Genomic DNA, 20,615 nt, shown 5'->3' with positions numbered 1-20,615 from the left:
GAGCAGGGGAAAGCAGGGAAGCCTTGCTTGAGGGGGAAGGGGCATTTCCCCCAGTCTGGGCAGTTAAAAATGTATTGCAATGGGCCATTATAACCGTCCTGTGCTTTAGGCTGCTTTGGGGTTTCCTTCATTGTTTAAATGATCTTTAAGTCAGTCTCCTTGCAAGACATTCCTGACCATTCCCCTCTTGTAGGAGAGGCTGTCTGGGTTGCCCCAGAGGCCCCTCTTTGTCCCTCATTGGGAGGAAGCTGTCTTCATGCCCTTGGCTTCCAGAGGCCTGTAGGCTGGGAGGGGGCTGTCTCTAACTCGACCTCAGACTCCTGTGTGTTGACATCTTAGACTGCTCCTTGGTAGCATCTCTCCTCTCTAAGGCAGGCCCCTCTCCTCAACCCTCAAGCTGTCTGCTCAAGCTCTTTCCCCCCAACCTGAGTCTTCTCCTTTAGCCTGCTGGTCAAAGCCAGGATGTGGAATTAGAAACAATGGGAGCATCCAATCAAGCTAATGTGTTGCTGCACACAAGTGTGCAAACCTTTCTAATTGCCTGGGTGCCAGGTGTTCTCTGCTGTGTGCATGGTCCCTTGTATATCTTACCATGCCACTTTTAACTTTAATTTCAGCCCCCCTCCACCCCCATGGCCTGTCAGCTGGAAGGGGGAGGAGTAGCTTTTAAAATACTACTCCCCGTGTAGGGTGTGTATTTGGTGGGGGGAGAGATTGAGTAATTGGAGGCCAAGAGGCAAGTCTGACAAAATAGAATTGATTGAAGCTTTTCACTGGAACACTTGCAAAAAATCAATGCTTATTCCCTGGACTCGGAGAGTGTGTTTACTGTATTCAGAAGCTAACGTTAAAAGTGAATTCCAGCAATTGCAATTACAGCTTTCTCTCCCTCCCCATCCCCGGCTCACCCTCTTCCTCTCTGGCTGGCTTTCGTCATGTTCTGGAGCCTCAGGCAAAGCTAATGAGTCAAACTGAAAGCGGCTTTATAAATTGTAACCCCCCCTCGCCCCCCTTTCCCTCAGGAGCCTTTTTTCCCTAAGCACTGTCCAACTCGATTCAGCTCAGAGGCATGGAGTTGCCTTGCTGAAGAGATTTCAGGACTGTGAGCCTGGGCTGGAGTGTGGCTCAGTAGCTAGGCACTGATCCAAACCATGTTAATTCTAATGCTCTCTGATATCACCATTTGATTTCCTTGTGCCTGATGGCAGAAATCTTTTAAATGCAGCAGAGAGAGGCTCCTGGATTGGGAATGTGGATTATTTAGAGACCTTTAAGAGGGGAAGGAGGGTCAGTGTGGTGCAAGGGTGGAGGAAGGGGTTATGGGGTGGAGAATTGAAGGGGAATGGAACGCCCTAAGGAGGAGATCCTGTATGTCTTGGGGTTCAGTGATGCGGCCACCACAGTAAATGCAGGCCGCCTTGCCGATAGCTGCAGCTGTTGTGCAACCACAAAGGAAGAGCGAGGAAGGCTCCGTGATCCCATGAGGAGGTGGGTTGGAGCAAGGCAAACCATGCACTGTAGCTTATTACAATGTATTACATGTTTCTTGTTGCAAATCTGCAGCCACTGGGGACTTGACTGTTTTCTCCCTAAAGGCAGCCCCTCCAGCACAACTGTGGGAGAATCCTCACCTCTATTAGCTGCTAGCAATATGGGGCCTAAGATGTGTCTTGAGAAGCGCTGATGAATCCAATAGAGGACAGTGGTGCGTATAAGTATCCCCTCATTATAGGATAATGTCTGTTCTATCTGCGCCTGGCTGTGGACAGAGCATTGTTTCCCTCAATGCTCCAAGACTACCTCAGTTGAACAAAAAGCCTTAGATGACCATAAAGAAAAGGAGTACTTGAGGCACCTTAGAGACTAACCAATGTATTTGAGCATAAGCTTTTGTGAGCTACAGCTCACTTCATCGGATACATACTGTGGAAAGTGTAGAAGATCTTTTTATACACACAAAGCATGAAAAAATACCTCCCCCTACCCCACTCTCCTGCTGGTAATAGCTTATCTAAAGTGATCACTCTCCTTACAATGCGTATGATAATCAAGCTGGGCCATTTCCAGCACAAATCCAGGTTTTCTCTCCCCCCCCCCCCCCCCACACACAAACCCACTCTCCTGTTGGTAATAGCTTATCTAAAGTGACCATTCTCCTTATAATGTGTATGATGATCAAGGTGGGCCATTTCCAGCACAAATCCAGGGTTTAACAAGAACGTCTGAGGAGGGGGGGGGGTAGGAAAAAACAAGGGGAAATAGGTTACCTTGCATAATAACTTAGCCACTCCCAGTCTCTATTCAAGCCTAAGTTAATTGTATCCAATTTGCAAATGAATTCCAATTCAGCAGTCTCTCACTGGAGTCTGGATTTGAAGTCTTTTTCTTGTAATATCGCAACTTTCATGTCTAATCAGGTGACCAGAGAGATTGAAGTGTTCTCCAACTGGTTTATGAATGTTATAATTCTTGACATCTGATTTCTGTCCATTTATACTTTTACGTAGAGACTGTCCAGTTTGACCAATGTACATGGCAGAGGGGCATTGCTGGCACATGACGGCATATATCACATTGGTGGATGTGCAGGTGAATGAGCCTCTGCTAGTGTGGCTGATGTTATTAGGCCCTGTGATGGTGTCCCCTGAATAGATATGTGGGCACAGTTGGCAACAGGCTTTGTTGCAAGGATAGGTTCCTGGGTTAGTGGTTCTGTTGTGTGGTATGTGGTTGCTGGTGAGTATTTGCTTCAGGTTGGGGGGCTGTCTGTAGGCAAGGACTGGCCTGTCTCCCAAGATTTGTGAGAGTGTTGGGTCATCCTTCAGGATAGGTTGTAGATCCTTAATGCATTGGAGGGGTTTTAGTTAAGGGCTGAAGGTGACGGCTAGTGGCGTTCTGTTATTTTCTTTGGCCTGTCCTGTAGTAGGTGACTTCTGGGAACTCTTCTGGCTCTATCAGTCTGTTTCTTCACTTCCGCAGGTGGGTATTGTAGTTCTAAGAATGCTTGATAGAGATCTTGTAGGTGTTTGTCTCTGTCTGAGGGGTTGGAGCAAATGCGGTTGTATCGCAGAGCTTGGCTGTAGACAATGGATCGTGTGGTGTGGTCAGGGTGAAAGCTGGAGGCATGTAGGTAGGAATAGCGGTCAGTAGGTTTCTGGTATAGGGTGGTGTTTGTGACCATCGTTTATTAGCACTGTAGTGTCCAGGAAGTGGATCTCTTGTGTGGACTGGTCCAGGCTGAGGTTGATGGTGGGATGGAAATTGTTGAAATCATGGTGGAATTCCTCAAGGGCTTCTTTTCCATGGGTCCAGATGATGTCATCAATATAGCGCAAGTAGAGTAGGGGCGTTAGGGGACGAGAGCTGAGGAAGCGTTGTTCTAAGTCAGCCATAAAAATGTTGGCATACTGTGGGGCCAGGCGGGTACCCATAGCAGTGCCGCTGATTTGAAGGTATACATTGTCCCCAAATGTGAAATAGTTATGGGTAAGGACAAAGTCACAAAGTTCAAGATGTCAAGAATTATAACATTCCTAAACCAGTCGGAGAACACTTCAATCTCTCTGGTCACGCAATCACAGACATGAAGGTCGCTATCTTAAAACAAAAAAACTTCAAATCCAGACTCCAGCGAGAAACTGCTGAATTGGAATTCATTTGCAAATTGGATACTATTAATTTAGGCTTAAATAGAGACTGGGAGTGGCTAAGTCATTATGCAAGGTAGCCTGTTTCCTCTTGTTTTTTCCTCTCCCCCCCCCCCCCCCCCCCAGATGTTCTGGTTTAACTTGGATTTAAACTTGGAGAGTGGTCAGTTTGGATGAGCTATTACCAGCAGGAGAGTGAGTTTGTGTGTGTATGGGGGTGGGGGGGATGTGAGAGAACCTGGATTTGTGCAGGAAATAGCCCGACTTGATTATGTAAAGAGTTGTCACTTTGGATGGGCTAGCACCAGCAGGAGAGTGAATTTGTGTGGGGGGGTGGAGGGTGAGAACCTGGATTTGTGCTGGAAATGGCCCACCTGATGATCACTTTAGATAAGCTATTACCAGCAGGACAGTGGGGTGGGAGGAGGTATTGTTTCATATTCTCTGTGTGTATATAAAGTCTGCTGCAGTTTCCACGGTATGCATCCGATGAAGTGAGCTGTAGCTCACGAAAGCTCATGCTCAAATAAATTGGTTAGTCTCTAAGGTGCCACAAGTACTCCTTTTCTAGTTTCTTTTGGTAACTCTCAGTGGGATCACTTTAGATAAGCTATTACCAACAGGAGAGTGGGTTTGTGTGTGTGTGTGGGGGGGGGGAGGAGAACCTGGATTTGTGCTGGAAATGGCCCAACTTGATTATCATACACATTGTAAGGAGAGTGATCACTTTAGATAAGCTATTACCAGCAGGAGAGTGGGGTGGGGGGAGGTATTTTTTCATGCTTTGTGTGTATAAAAAGATCTTTTACACTTTCCACAGTATGGATCCGATGAAGTGAGCTGTAGCTCACGAAAGCTTATGCTCAAATAAATGGGTTAGTCTCTAAGGTGCCACAAGTACCCCTTTTCTTTTTGCGAATACAGACTAACACGGCTGCTACTCTGAAACCTTAGATGACCATGTCTCTTCCACTTTCCTCAGAGTTGCTCTGAGCTGACTCGCTCACTGAGATCAGTATCTGGTTCACTGTGTTGCTCGATGAGTCATACAGAGGGACTTTAATGAGGAAAACTAGCTTTTTGCCTCCGTTTGTGATAGGGAGCCGATTGCAGCTGCAGATGAGCAAGCCAGGCTCTCTGCTGCCCCTTGCATTAATGAAGCAGCTGCTAACAGAGTTCTGACTGGAGAGTCTTCTATTGGGTGGCAGTAGGGATGTATGAAGTGTAAAGAGCACAGCTTGACTTGGCGAGCACAGCCTGCGCTGGCAGGGTGAAATACACTGCTTTTGCTTGTAAACTGAGCAGTTTTGATCGGGAAGTTGCTGTTGGGGAAAATGTAATATGAAGAGTTCATTTCACAGATCTGCTTTTCTGACTAACTGTTCTGTGGGGGCTTCCCTGTAGTTACCGTAGGGGACTATCAGCTCTTATTTGCTCTATCTACTTCATCTTAATGTGTGTGTTAAAATGTCAAACTTGTCTCAGCATGAAACTTTTCAAAAGTGCCTAAATCCCATTGAGTTTGACTGTGATGTAGGGGCCTAAATTGAATGTTTCTGAAAATGTTGTTCAAAGCACCAATCTCCTTTTGGCCAGTTCTGTGACAGGCTGCAGTATTTCCTGTATATATTGTATACTGTAGCAGGCACTGTGATCTGGTAGACTCAGTTCAAGGATGGAAGCCTGAGTCCTAATCTCTGCTCTTCTACTTTCTAACCAGGTAGCTTGGACAAGCTGTTCTCTCCCCCCACCCCTGCTTCCTGACGCAGTTTCCCAATCAGTGAAATGGGGAAAATGCCTACTTCCAGGGAGAGTTTACTTGGTGTTACATGAGTCACTGAATATGAAGCACAGTCTCAGTGCTAAGTATTGTTGGTATGAATAACTCTAGGCATCCCGTCTCTCGTGGAACCTCTGAACTGTTCTTTGTAAAACTCCCATAAACATTCATTTTAAAAGACATTACTTAGCAGTGATAAACTATTCATGGCTTTGCTTTCAAGTGCTTTGCTTTGTAAATTATGTGATACACCATTGCTTCTTAATGATTTAACTGGTTTTGATAGTAGTCTTCTGGAATTTTCCTGTCCAGCTTAGGTGGGGCAGCATGATCCAATAGGTAGAGCAGTGGGCTGAGACTCAGGAGACCTGGATTCTAATCGTAGCGCTGCCACAAATCTGTCGTATCATTGGACAAGTGGCTTTACCTTTTGCCCCTGGGAAAGTAGCTTTACCTTTTCCCTATGCTTTGTTTTGTCTTTTTTTTTTTTCGCTTGTAAGCTCTTTGCAGCAGGAATGGTCTGTTACTATGTGTGATCAGCACCCAGCACAGTGGGGTCCTACCCTCATTGTGGGCCTGTAGAGGCTACCATAATAAACTGTTTGTTTTAATAAACCCCCACAGGGTGGGGGAATCAGTGGGTTATTAAAGGAGTGAGCAGTGCTGGCCATGCCAATAGTGGGTGGCAACCAACATTATAATGTCTTGTAACTTTGAAAGTGGAAAGAATCTAATGGCAAAAATGCCTTGTCTACAAGCAAAACACCACACCCATATATTTGTCATAGGTACTAGAAATCATTTGTTGATAAGAACAGTGGACCAGTGATATGACACTATGGTATCTTGGCATCGGTTATTAAAAGTAGAACTTTCTAAAGCAGTGAGCATGTTGGGTGCAGTTTGGGTGCTGAGCTCTTCTGAAAATGTGGCCTCAAGTCTGGTCCAAAACCCATGGGAACAAATGAGCATCTCTACTCTATCCTTTGGTGTCAAGGGACGTGGGATTGGGCTTTAGGAAATAGATTCTAAAATGGCCTGTCATCCACTTATTCTGTGTTCGGTTTTCCTTGGACAGCTCCAGTGATGGAGAAATCCTGTCCTTTTCAAATGCGCTCAGTCGGCTATTTCCCTGCATAAAATGAAGTGGAAACAGGATTGAGACCTTAATTATCAGCAACAGACTATCTAAGCTGTGGGCAACATGCTTGCAAAACATATGGTGCCAATGGCAAATTGCCAGCAACCACAGTGGAAGTAGATGTGGGTTTCCAAACCATCCCCGACAAGTAGTCAATAACGTAGTTTGGTGACCGCCTACTTCCTTCAGAGGGAACCAGAGCATGAGTTTCCATGGGCATGTAACTGTTCAGAAAGCTTGACGGCATAGTTATGAGTAGCCACTGAGCTAGAGGGAAACAAAGAAACCTTAGACAAAAATTTTAAATCTGCATCACTTTGTTAAATAACTTGCAGATCAAAACCTGTGGTGTGTGTTCTTCCTACTACATAACCCTTTTCTTTGTCCTTCAGTGCAAATGTAGAAACTTTTCGGCCAAACTCATTTCCCAAGACAAAGTTATAGTTCTAGGGGATGCAAAAATAGGGCTACCTGTTGGAAGCGGTTTCCAGTCTTGACTGTGGAGAGGCTGCTACTGCTTCATCATGGACTGAGCCACAGTGAAGTTGCCCAGCTTCTACATGCACACAGCAAGTTAGCACTGAAAGACCCACTATTAAAGGAAAATACCAGCCTTCCTGGGCCAGTGGGTTGGAGTAATTCAGAGAAGCTGGCTCTTTCAGGATCACTGCGCCATGGCTCAGGAGGGTGGCCTGTTCCAAGGTTCTCCCCCTTCAGCTTCCTCCCAGCGAGCTATTCTCTGACACCTGGTTGCCCTTAAAGTGACACCTCAGCATCTTCAGGCTAAGTAGCCACTAGCTGTAATTACAGAAACTAACTCATTTACCATGATTAAGTGGCTCACTGAGAGAGGTGTTGGAAAGGTTATGGCCAAGCTCTGTGTGGCTTAGCCATAATGAAGGTTAAAAGCTTCCCTTCTCTCACAGGTTGTACCATATTCTAGTTCTCCCTCCCCCGGGGGGGCTGGACAGTAGCTGCCATTGCCTTTACTTGACTCAAAGTGGATTTTTAAACAGAGTTCATTAACTGCAGTGCGAGCTTTAGGATGCAATTATATTTTAATTACACAGCGTGCCGTTCGCTCTGGCATGACAACGCCCCCTCTGCCTTTGACAGAGGTTTCTCTGCCTCCGGCGCCAGCTCCCTCATAGAGAGAGAGTGCTCAAGCCTGAATGAGGGAATAAAGGAGCCTAGATTTCCCCAAAGACCCACCTTGCTTTGTCCCCTGCCACTGAGAGCAGAGCTGGATTAACAATGGGCAGACTATGTAGAACCTAATACCTGCTCCTTCTACGGCACAGGGGAAGGGAGAGAAGGTAGAATATTGACAGATGAAAATATCCCTTGCTTTACAGTGTGGAGAAAGGGTGCTAGTGGTTGAGATGCTAGCCTGGCACTTGGCAGGTTCTAGCCCCTGTTCCTTGAGGCAGATCCCACGGACTCAGGTTTGTGCCATGGTGCTAAAAACAGCAGTGTAGACACTTTTCCCGTCCTTGTCTTCGGAGGCCAAGCTCCAGCCTGAGCGTCTACAAAGCTGTTTTTAGTGCCGGAGTGTAATCCCCAATCTGAGAACACTTCAACCTCCCTGAACACTCAATTACAGACCTAAAAGTTGCAATTATTCAACAAAAAAAATTTCAAAAACAGACTCCAACGAGAAACAGCAGAACTGGAATTAATCTGCAAACTGGACAACATTAAATTAGTCTTGAATAAAGACTGGGAGTGGATGAGTCATTACACTAGCTAAAAACTATTTCTCCATGTTAATTTCCCCCCATTGTTACTCGCACCTTCTTGTCAGCTGTTTGGAATGGGCCATCCTAATTATCACTACAAAAGTGTTTTTTTCCCCCTCCTGCTGATTGGTCTCATTAGAGCTGGAATGGCAACCCCCATTTTTTCATTGTGTGTGTACACATAATCTTCCTGCTGTATTTCCCACTACATGCATCTGATGAAGCGGGCTTTAGTCCACGAAAGCTTATGCTCAAATAAATTTTAGTCTCTAAGGTGCCACAAGCACTCCTCATTCTTTCTGCTGATATGATACAGACTAACACGGGTACCACTCTGAAATCTGAGACTTGTTGCTGTGTTTTAAAACCATGTAGACGTACCCTCTGGGCCTCAGTTCCTCCCAGTTTGTAATGGGGATAATGTCACTTGACTACTTCACAGGGGTATGTTGTGAGGATTAATATGTTGAAGATCCAGAGGTGCTCAGATACTGTGGCAATAGACAGGTTTCAGAGGAACAGCCGTGTTAGTCTGTATTCGCAAAAAGAAAAGGAGGACTTGTGGCACCTTAGAGACTAACCAATTTATTTGAGCATGAGCTTTCGTGAGCTACAGCTCACTTCATCGAGCTGTAGCTCACGAAAGCTCATGCTCAAATAAATTGGTTAGTCTCTAAGGTGCCACAAGTACTCCTTTTCTTCTTGTGGCAATAGAGGCTATGTAAGGACCTAATATAGGCTAGAGGAGATGACTGGGAGGAAGAGGGTACTGAAAGAGCCTCTTTGGTTGCGAATCTGGGACTGATCGGTGTGGAGAGAGCCCTGCTAGGGAGTGAGATGGTCAAACAGAAGGGCGCTGTGGGGTAACGCTCCACAAATGAAGGCACTGAACATTACCTAGCAAAGCAAGCAAATTCAATTCCTTCTGCAAGAAACATCTGGCATCCTTGGTTCACTCTGGGATCCCGGGAGGAAACAATCCTGCCAACAAGAGCACTCAGAAACACATCTTCTCTTGTCAACAAATCAATCTGAGTTTCTGTGCCTGGACAGAGCATGTTCCCTTTAATCTCCCACACTGCCCGCTGGGGGGGTCCAGTGATGCTAATTGCCTGCGAAGACTCTCTGAAGTGTTTTGCTCAGTGGATGTATCTACGTAATCTCCAAACAGCACTTGAGAAAAGTGGCAATCCACACTGCCAATGAACTGCCCAATTCATCATAAATTGATTTCCGTTGGCTGCAGTACATGACTTAGTGAGTGTCAAAGCCTGCAATGGAGGGGAACTGCTGTTTGCTGAGCCTTGGGTAGTTAAATTGTTACAAACTGATGCCCAGTAGGGGTAGTGGAATGCATGGAGTTGCAGTGATCCTTCTGTTTGTGTTCTTTCCTTTTGCTGTTCTTTGAGAACAGCAAAACCTAGGGGTAGGCAGACTCTGGGAGGGAGAAATGCATTACCAGGTTGGGGGATCTTTTTGCAGATAGACTTAATGCTCTTGCATGCTGCTGGACTGACCTCTGTGGACAGGGAAGTCTTCTATGCGTCAAGTGGGTGTGGAACTGAATAGAGAATCCTGTCTCCACTACAGAATTCTACAGGTTGGTTAAAAAATTCTATAGCAAAGTTGTTCTCTATTCTACTGGACTTTCTGCAGTGGTTGCTTAGATGTTTGTAAGTGGTGTTCTGGCAACCGAATGTGTTGGACATGACATTGTGCCTACACAGTCTGGTGTAAGACCTGTAGATCATATAGACACTTTTTGTATTGTATGAGTGCAGATTAAATTAATCTCTTTTCTTGATTTCTGGCTAGGATTTTGAAACAACCAAAGAAAAGGCTCCTTCCCTCTCTCCCTTCCCCGCCTCCTCTCCCCCCTCAAAAAATCTAGCCCAAGCGTTTGTTTTGGTGCTGGGCTCTGACTCTGGTGTTTTTAGTTACTATTGTGCATAGATATTCATGCAGTGCAGACCTATTGAGTGATGCTGACAGTTATGTAGCAGTGCTATGTCCCAGTGATCGGATTTTTGAGAAGCTCTGGCATCCGGGAACACTTCCACAGTGAGCTATGCATGGGTGCACACGTAGCATGTACACAGTGTGGAATCGGAACATAAATATTCATCACAAGCCAAGCATGCCTAGCTTTAAAGACGGCTTGGGGCTGTGTATCCCATGTGTACACATGCTATGCACAGAATTCTCACCCCTCCTCCCCAGAGGCAAAAACAGTGCTTGGTTCTCACTAGCCCTGCACCTTGCGCTGTCACTCGCCAGAGCAAAGTGGGTGTGAAACATGCTTGTTCTGATTCAATAATGCTCTCTGCACTGATGTAAATGACAGCACAAGGTGTGGGGCAACAGGGAGTCTCACCCACAAAGAGCAGTCAGGCACGCACAACAATACTGGGGATGCTGAAACTCCACTGTTGAGTCCTGTTAGTTTCCATTACTAAAGAGCAGCAGCACCCCCTCCTGGAGGTTGCCTGGTTCCATTTCACTGGGGAGCCTGCGTGGGAAGAAGGCACCCTGGGATTTGCCTCTGACTACTCAGGGTGACAAGTGGCTGCTAATGAAAAGGTCAGTGTCCAGCTGGAAAAAGGCTCCTTCAGTCTGTTAATCCTTGGAAGGCTTCATTGGCCAAATTGCCAGCCAAATGAATGCGTCATGTAGGGCTGGGGTGTGACACTGCCCCTTCCTGTCCATCCCCTAACCCTGCTGTGAGGGGGACTCCAAGCCTGTCTGCTCTGGATCCCCTGGGATGTGTTCAGCTTCTAGAGCCTCACAGGCTGCAGCGTCCGTTCCTCCCATGAACTTTCTGGCACAATTCCTGGGCACAGGTGACGTCAGTTACCCCTTCTCAGGAAGGGGGCTCCTCAGCCCACCTTCCCTAGGCCCCAGGACCAGCGCTGACCCCAAAGATTGCCTAGTTACTTGCACGCTTCTCTCCCTGATCCACCTTGAAAGGTGTGAAGTTTCTGGTTACGGTTGAACTCTCTGGGGCATGCAGTAACTGTGAAACATTAAATGCTCAAGTGCGTGCTTGGCAAGTGTAGCACCTTTATGCTCTTTCATATTTAATTGCGTGAAGCACAGGAGAGAACAGACCGTATAAAACAACTAATGTCTGAAACCCCAGGGAAGCATGAGCTAGAAAGAGGGACGTTGCAGAGTCTCGAGGGAACCATCTGGGTCCAGGAAGGCAGGGGGCCCCTGTGTCATGCAGACTGTTACATGGTGAGTGGTGATTCCCTCGTGGACTGGAGAAAATGGCTCCCGAGTGATCAGCTTCTGCCCTTCTAAAGCTTTAAGCCCCCTGTGGCAGGTGGCATCCTGGCTAGCTTGCCCACATAAGCACAGACCTGAGCCAGGTGGCTTCATTGCCGAGGTAACCTCTGGCTGCTATCCCAGTTCTCCTAGGCAGGAACCCACCTTTACTCTGGACAAATATGTTTGTAGCTATTGGGTACTTACGTCAGCTGCTCTTTATTCTTTTGCTGTCAGCCTTTGAATATTCAACCCTAGGGTCGGCTTGCCTCCACCTTGAGGAGGCAGAGGCTGTGTGCATGCAAGATGGGTTTGCAGCCTGACACAGAAGCACATTCTCACAGAACCCATAAACCCCACAGACCTATTCCCAATTCACCACAGTGTGTAAATGCATATCTACAGTGTGTTCTGTACTTTGATTCTGGATTTCATGGGACCCATCGCATCCAACACACCCCTCCCCAAGTTGTGGCAGCTGAATTCTAACCCTGAATAGCAACAGTTAACATCAGGATTCACAGATTCCAAGGCTAGAAGGAACCACTGTGATTATTCTAGTCTGACCTCCTGTATAACACAGGCCAGAGAACTGCCCCACCATAATTCCTGAAGCAGATCTTTTAGAAAAACATCCAGTCTCTATTTCAACATTCAGTGACGAAGAATCCACCATTGACCCTTGGTTAATTGTTCCAGTGGTTAATTACTCACTGTTAAAAATGTATGCCTTATTGAAATTAAATGAAAACCCTGCTTGTCTTCTATTTCATAAGGATGTCCCCCCCAGCCCTATTTAAAGTGAGACAAGGTGGGTGAGATACTCTGTATTATTGGACCAGCTTCTGTTGGTGAGACAAGCTTTTGAGCTACACCGAGCTCTGCTTCAGGTCTGGGAAAGGCACTGAGTGTCCCAGCTAAATAGGAGGTGGAACAGATAGCTTAGTATGAGTAGTTTCAGAGTAACAGCCGTGTTAGTCTGTATTCGCAAAAAGAAAAGGAGTACTTGTAGCACCTTAGAGACTAACCAATTTATTTGAGCATGAGCTTTCGTGAGCTCACTTCATCAGATGTATACCGTGGAAACTGCAGCAGACTTTATATACACACAGAGATCATGAAACAATACCTCCTCCCACCCCACTTTATCTAATAGCTTTAGATAAGCTATTACCAGCAGGACAGTGGGGTGGGAGGAGGTATTGTTTCATGATCTCTGTGTGTATATAAAGTCTGCTGCAGTTTCCACGGTATACATCTGATGAAGTGAGCTGTAGCTCACGAAAGCTCATGCTCAAATTGGTTCGTCTCTAAGGTGCTACAAGTACTCCTTTTCTTTTTTTAGTATGAGTAGTTAGCAGCGTACATTCTAAGGGACCATTCAAGGTGAAGTGACCCATTAACACCTCTGTAGTCATAGAACAAAAAGGAGGGTTAGTGGGTAAGATTGCAAGACATCGGATTTATGGCTTATTAGAACAAAGTTGTGAATTTAAGATCCCAGGCTTGTCTCATGAAAGTGTTGTGCAGGTTTCCTTTGAGGATGAGGACTGATAGGTCAGCTAAAGAGTGATTGCTTTGTGAAAAGTCTTCATCCACAGGTGACTTTTTTGTCTTATTTTCCTGTGAGTTCATTTGACAGTGTAGTCCCTTAGAATAAGTGCTAGCTACTTATGCTAAGCTATTTGCCTCACTCACCTTGTCTCTCTTATCCTGGGGCTGACCTGGCCACAACAACACTGCCTGTTTAAAGTGACAGTCAAACTAAAAATTCATGCATCTGAAGAAGCGGGTTTTCACCCACGAAAGCTTATGCCCAAATAAAGTTAGTCTTTAAGGTGTCACCGGACTCCTTGTTTTAGTCAAACTAAAAATTGCCCTTATGGAAAAGCCCTGGAGAATTTAAAACAGACCCATATCCATCCTATAGAGCTCTATAGAGAGACAAAAGGGGTGAAGTAATATCTTTTATTGGACCAACATAGAATTCTATAGGGCAGATCTCTATTAAATTCTGTAGGGTGACTTCTAGACTCCTAACTTCTATAGGCTCCATGCAGATGTGGGCATCTCAAGCTCAAGTATGATAGAACATATGAGCTCTTGTATAATTCTGTTGCTGGATCTATCCAGGGCTGTGTGGCTTATTACCAACATCTGGCCAGTGAGGGTAGGTTGACTTTAAACTTTTCTCCTGGAATATCCATTTGGTTAACTACTTGCTTTTTAGCCAATGAAAATTTGCCATGCCTCCCCTAAGAAGCGCTTTTTATTTGTGTTGAAAGTTGAAAAAGGCTTTGCGATCTGAGTTCTGCTGATGGCAAGGATTCCTTTCCTCCTTCTATCCAATTTCTATTCTACATTTCATTCTCTATACTCCCGTGGCATAAACTGTTCTTATGGAACGGGGAGAAAATGGGATTGTGCATGGCTGCTCCCTGCTATCCAGCTGTAAAGCAGTGTGGGAGTAACCGTCCAGTATATATATGAGTGTGTGTGTGTACTGGTCTCTGAGGCTATTGGAGAAATCAATATTAGAGATGGATCTTGGGTTGACTTTTCCCTTCCCTGTCCAGGGTAGGTAGTCCCCCACGATATATATTTTGGGGGCATTTGGCCAGTCTAATTTTAAATCTTTTAGGTGATGGAGTGTGATTCCACTTTCCTTGAGGGATCCCCCGACCCCTTAACTTTTTTCATATAAAGGGGTGAAAGGATGGTCCGATGCAGCAGAGGTGAGGGCCATACAGGTAGTTGGGTTTGTTTAAGGCACAGAACTAAGCATCGGGACCTGGCCTTTGCCACCTCCTGGTATTGACTGACAGTAACCTTGGGCAAGTCACTTATCTGTCTTATTCCCCATATGTAAGAAGAGATTAATAGTAACCTTGAAGGCTGTTGAGCCAGAATTCACTGTAAAGCTCTCTGGAGATCCTGGCATGGAATCTCATCCATCAAAGGGCAGCACAGAAAAGGGTCTATGTAAAAACACTACCTTGTTCCTCACCTCTGCCCTTCCCATACGTGTGCCAGGCAGATCTGCTGACTTTAGCAATTAGGAATAAATGTCCATGACACTTTCCTCCCATTAGCCCTGCAAAGCCAACACAGCCGTATGGGAGCTGGATTCTAGTCTGGTTTGCACACAGGCAGCAGAATTAATCCAATTTGCATGGCAGGATATCAGTTATGGATGGTGGAATGGAAGCTGGAATGAACAGAGCTTGGCTTTCACATCCCAGCTTGAGTATGGAGTTCAGGCAGTGAGGTTTACAAATGTAGAGGGCTTTTCTTTAAAGCAAATTGGACATGGAATTACCAAGGAGAGAACAAATGGGAAGCCCCAGGCCGCCTTTTTGCAGAACCAATGCTCAAAACAGGACTGCCCTTTGGACATGAATTAGCTATTGGATGGAGCCACTATTGTCCAGTCTAGTGGTTTAAGCAGTTTCCCATTGACTCTTTTGTAGAGGCTAATCTGTCTAAAGCCAGAGTTTACCACCAGGCTGCCCCTCCACCACCTGTTCCATTTAAATAAATTCAGTGCTGAATTGATTCCCCAACCCCTGAATCTGAACCTTCCTGCACTGTGCTTAGGTTAGAAGCAAGATCTCTGTTAAATACTCATAAAATCTCTCTCGGAGGAGCGCTGACAGAGGGATTATTTCAAATGGCCACTTTGAAATAATCCATGTTCCTCCAGCTGCTCAATGGCAGATGCTTTGGCTTCATTCTTAACATTCCAAATTTTGCTGCCATCTCCTTTTCTGGGTAACTTTTAGAGGTAAAAGGGGCTCTTGAACTCCCCACCTCTATTACTGACCATTCTATCCCTGTCCCGTACTCCCAGCTGAAGGTTGAATCGGAATGAAACCTTGAGGACTCTGTCGAACTGAGTAAAGAATGAGATTCTTTCTACAGGGCTCTTTGCCCGCAGTAGAATTCTGTAGGATGGTTCTAGAACTTGAGCTCTGTAGGGTGGGTGGCAGGGAAACCCTATCAAAGGGCTTATAACTTTCTCTTACACTGTTCTCTTGGTTTGTACTAATAGCAGCATCAAGAAGGCCCCCAAGGAGATTATGGCCAGCGTGCGCTAGGCATTGTACATACAAATAGGGAGATCAAAGATCTTGCAAGCTAAGTAGGCAAGACAAAGGACGGGGAAGGGATATGGCATCCCCAAAAGGGGAAGAGACTTATTCAAGGTCACACAGCAGGTCAGTGGCAGATGCAGGAACAGAGCACTGATCTCTAGTGTCATGGACTAGCACCCTTTGCACTAGGCCGTGCTGTAAGAATTTTCTGCTAAAGTTTATCCCCGGTTCACGTGCAGCAAGACTGCAAGCTTCCCTGCTCTGCCCAGCTAGTGTGCTTCAGCTTTCAGCTGGGGGGGAAATCTCTTGAAAGGTGAGATGGGCTGTGAAATCATAACAAATCCTGAATCTTGTCAGGAAGTTAGGCTGGACAACCATTGTCGCCTCCTCTTAACGCTGTGATTCTATGAACATCTGTTGGTTCTGCCAACAAGGGCTCCAGTTCATGGTGAATGTGGTGGTGCTCCTTTGATGGGGTGGTGGAGGGGAATGAGACCCCCTTTCAACTTGCTTTACATAGACCACAGAAGACATTAGCTGGGAATGGCTGTCGGTCACCAGTGCCCCCTGCTTCAGTGATGGGCACCATCCCCAGTCCCTTCCTCCTCTAAGCGGCTTTGAGAGGAGGGGAGTGTGTATGATGGATCTGCTTTGGCTTTCTCCCCCCATTAATTAACCTGCAAGTCAGCTATTCATAGTGCAGAGTCCTCCCCCATGAGGGAGCCTGAACTCCAGACATCAGCTAGCTCCTTTGCTCCCCAGGCCAGCAGTGTCTGGGGAATGCTATGGAAAAGCCGCTTGCCGAGTCTCTAGGGAGCAGCAGATCCCCTGTCTAGGGAGTACTTCTGGTTATCACAGTCTGGGTTCAGCTGCTGTCGTTAGATGGTCAACGTAACGCAAGGTCAAATTAGTAAGATCCATTTGGCCTCCTCTCTGGGGCTGAAGGGGAGACTGGAGGTGGCTCCATCCCCCACTACAGATGATGCCCTTCTCTTTGAGAAGGCAGTGTTCTCATCTGGAGAGACTGCCTCCTTTTTCAGGGATCACGGACAGCAGCGGTATTACCTGCCCATAAGTCAGGTGACTCAGTTTTTCCTTCTGTATCTGGAAAGGAAGCAGAGCCAGCTTAGTAGGCTAAACCAGGTCCCCCTTGTCAAGCAGTGACATGGAGTCAGACAGTCCCCTTGGATACTCTGATCTAGCTCACCACCCAGGTGAGCGAGCCTTGTGATAGATGGTCCCGTACACCAAGGATCTCAGCAATATTGAGTCCCAAAGGACCAGTCACTTATCCCAAGTCAATGGCACCTTAGATCTCACACCAAAGACCACACCTGTAGCCTATACTATAATAAACTATATAAAGATTTATTAAATGGGAAGAGGAAATGAGCTACTTACAAGGTTACTGCAGGTAAACCTATATACATAAATGAGTTACAATTTTAAATTTCAAAAGGTAATAGAAGTTTCTATAACAAGGAAGCTCTACCTGTCCTTTAGGACTAACCTAAGTGCAGCACTGGGGATCTCTTGCTTATACCAAGTAAACCTGGTCCTCAGAGTCAAAGCATAAAGATCCAGTTTCTTCTTGTTACGGGTTTTTAATCTCCCTCCTCCCATGTGGTCAGAGTTGCAAACTTATTTGATGGGAAGAATCCACTTGTCATTCCAATGCATGGGGGGTGCGGGGGAGAACAAACCTCTCTTGTCCTCTTTATTGTCCCACAATCTGCTTGGTGTCCATGGACTTTTCCTGTTGGGCATGGCGTAACCCCTTTTGTTGGAGATCAGAATGTCTCAGTAATTTCTCTTCTGTCTGATTTATGCAGTCCTAGAGGTTTACAATGCAAATGGTCAAATATTACTTTACAGTGCAGCATACATGTTATAAGTGAGATTAATGCGTGCAGTAACTCGCATTCAGTGAAGTCTAAACAATTGTGATAATTCTAATATCTGCGTTAACAGTACTAAGACAGAGGTGAGCCAGACTGATTCCAGTTATGTATTTGTCAGTATTCAAGGCATGGGGACTTTGGCATGAGCTGACACCTGGTCTGCCGGCGTCCCTTTTCTGTTTTTGGGGTGCATAGAGGCAGAATACTGGGTTGACGCCTTCCTCCTTGACCCTGTTGCCCAATAACCATAAGACTCAGCTTGCTACCCCAATAACTGCCTGCTGCCTGCCTTGCAGCTTATGTTTGCATCTTCAGACCTACATCTGCTCGCAACTGCAGGGTGGTCAGCGTGTTGATAGCAGGGGATACACCAGTCAGTGCCTAGAGACGTAGACCCTGTGGGAGCAGTAATAGATCAGTTAAGCTTGGATTCTGCTCCTCTTCCTGGCTGCTGCTTATTCAGCTTCCTATCTGATTCTCTAGTCCAGGGTTTGCTACTCAGATGCAGCTCCAGGGTGGCAAAGCAGTACAATAAGGAGAAAGGGGACCTCTATCTTTTTTTCTTTCGCAAGTGAATGTAATGCTAGTTTGACTGCCCTTTCCACCCTAGAGCTGCCATAGCCTGGGGAGTGGTAATGCAAGCTTCAGTCTATATCCCTGAGGAGGGCCCCAGTTGGAGGGCAGCTGATAGAGTGCAGTGTGTCTCCAGTACTCGCTCTGTCTGTACATGATGCCAGCAAATTAGTGCTTGGTGATGTAACCCTTCTGCCTGTCAGTTGGCAGCAACAAGGGCTGGGTTCAATATCTAGGGGATCCATTCCAATAACACAATGCAAACTGGCTCGAGCCCCCACCCAGTGACCTGGGACAAATATATACCACCCCTGCTGGGCACCTCCAAGAGGCAATACTTCCCCTCTCGCAAGCACATAGTCTGAGTGTAGCAAAAAGCCTTTTAATAACAGAGAAACAATGTGGCATTATGTTGGGGAAACACCACCAACAGGAATCATAACACAACCCATGAGCAAAAAAACCCCCACCCCAAGCAAATTGGGGCATGCCCCTTTCCCTTTGGTTCTTGAGTCCAGCAACCCCAAATCACCCAAAGTCCCAAAAGTCCAATGACTCAAAAGTCTCTGTCCCTGGTCAGGGCAGCCCCAGAGTTAGAAAGTTTATCTGCGGAGCTTTACCTCCCAACCTGGGTGGAGATGGGACGGGGGTAAGAGGCACCTTACATGATCTGAAGCTGACCACCCCACAGCTCCATAGGCCTTCGCTCCGCTCCACCCATCAGCCGCCCCACGAACTCCTTCACTCAGCTCCGCTCCGCGGCCCCACAAACAGCTCCCGCCGTCCCACAAACTGCTCCACCAGCCAGTCCACAAACTGCTCCGCATCCCACCTGCAGCTCCCGCCGTCCTACAGACTGCTCCACCAGTCTGTCCACAAGGCACTCCAGCCGTCCCGCAAACTGCTCCACAATATATCTTCAGGCTCCCCCACTACTTAACACAACACTCAGTGATTTCAGCTCTTAGTTAGTTCAGCTCTTTGAATTCAGCTTGTAGTCGGGGAGCCTCAGTGCTGGTGCACTGTTAGCCTAAAGTGAGCTCAGCAGCCTGTAACTAGACTTCTAATGAAATCAAAATTAGCTCTGATATTCCACAGTGGAGAGAGGAGGAAGTGCAATTAGCATGTAAGGCCCTCACCAAGGGATCCATGCCACCAAGTATTAATACTTATCCCCAGCCTCTTTCAATTCAGAGTTTTGGAACCCATGACCCTTGCCTAGCGAGTGCCACTTAGTTGATGGTGAGTCCCTCCATCATAACAAAAGGCCAAGTACAGTTCCAAGCACAGTTCCCATAATCAGGGTAATAACAATTTATTCTTCCTGCCCCAATAACAGACACTGGGGATCCCACAGCAGCTAAAGTGACCATTTGGGCAGCTATGGCCTCATTCTAGGTGCGGTGGGTGTGCCTATGCAAATGAGATCGGCCCCTGAAGTTCTTTTCCACAACTTGCCACACTTCACCACCAGATGTCAGGGTGGAGCTCATCCTGACACTGCTTACAGTGAGTTGGTGGGTGTTGCCATAGGGATACCCTGTCTTCTGAAAACTGGGATGAGATCCACTCTCTTCACCTACAGCTCTCAAGGGGCTGCCTCTAAGTGCGGCAGGGTTTGTTCCAGCAATGTAGAGGTTAAAAACACTCCATTTACAATCCCTCGGAGTCACCCACTCCCACTTGCCCTTCTCCTCTGGAGCAGCCTTTGGGAATTTCCATGGCATGCTCTAGGCTCCAGCTAACCCTGTTAGGGCCAACACAGGAATTATTCCCCATGTTTGTCCAGAGAGAAATAAAAAGACGTGATGGGATTAGTCGTGGCAGGGATGGTGTCCCTACCCTCTGTTTGCCAGAAGCTGGGAATGGGCGACAGGGAATGGATTCCTTGATTGCCTATTCTGTTCATTCCCTCTGGGGCACCTGGCATTGGCCACTGTTGGAAGACAGGATACTGGGCTAGATGGACCTTTGGTCTGACCCATTATGGCCATTCTTAAGGTGTTACGCCTGTCCCTTCAAACTAGAGGGTTTGGGGAGGTATAAAAGCTACATATTGTTAAACAACTTCTTCTTTGGCACCTTTTATTTTTATTGGCTGTACAACAAATGCTTGGAAAGAAGAATAAAATGAATAAGCTGCCTACAAGATGGAAAGAATCAATGGGATATGTGATGGCTACAAAACTAGGGTGCATTAGGTTTTTTAACATGCCCCTTTAATAAGGCTTTCATAGCCTAATGGATCTGGGGTGTAAACTGTAATGTCAATCATATGATGTGGGAGAAGGGCTCTGTTTGGTTGAATAGCATAGCTTCAAAGTCCATACCACACAAACTCAGGAAACCTGAAGAAACCAAAGTGAAGCAGAGCCTGGGCTGGTCCCTGTTTGGTGGTCAGGTGAGAGAACTGTTATTGCTTTTCCTCCTGGCAGCCTGGTGCTTGGGGTGGCTCATTTTACAGTGTTTAAAG

General features: G+C 46.4%; 1 protein-coding gene across 4 annotated transcripts in view; it reads left to right on the top strand.

The window, feature by feature from the left end:
• The first annotated feature begins 9,661 nt into the window (after positions 1-9,661).
• Positions 9,662-20,615, top strand: part of MLN (motilin) — a 258,217-nt gene continuing 247,263 nt past the window's right edge. For 3 of the 4 annotated variants that reach the window (XM_075121881.1, XM_048826698.2, XM_075121880.1), the window contains exon 1: positions 9,669-9,907. The gene's annotated coding sequence lies outside the window, so the exon portion shown is untranslated. Of the gene's footprint in view, positions 9,908-20,615 lie in introns of all 4 variants that reach the window. The other variant, XM_075121883.1, reaches the window with a different exon arrangement.

Source organism: Caretta caretta, chromosome 21, assembly GCF_965140235.1.
Source record: "Caretta caretta isolate rCarCar2 chromosome 21, rCarCar1.hap1, whole genome shotgun sequence".
In the NCBI taxonomy this organism is placed as follows: Eukaryota; Metazoa; Chordata; order Testudines; family Cheloniidae; genus Caretta; species Caretta caretta.
This window is presented reverse-complemented; position numbering and strand designations above follow the sequence as displayed.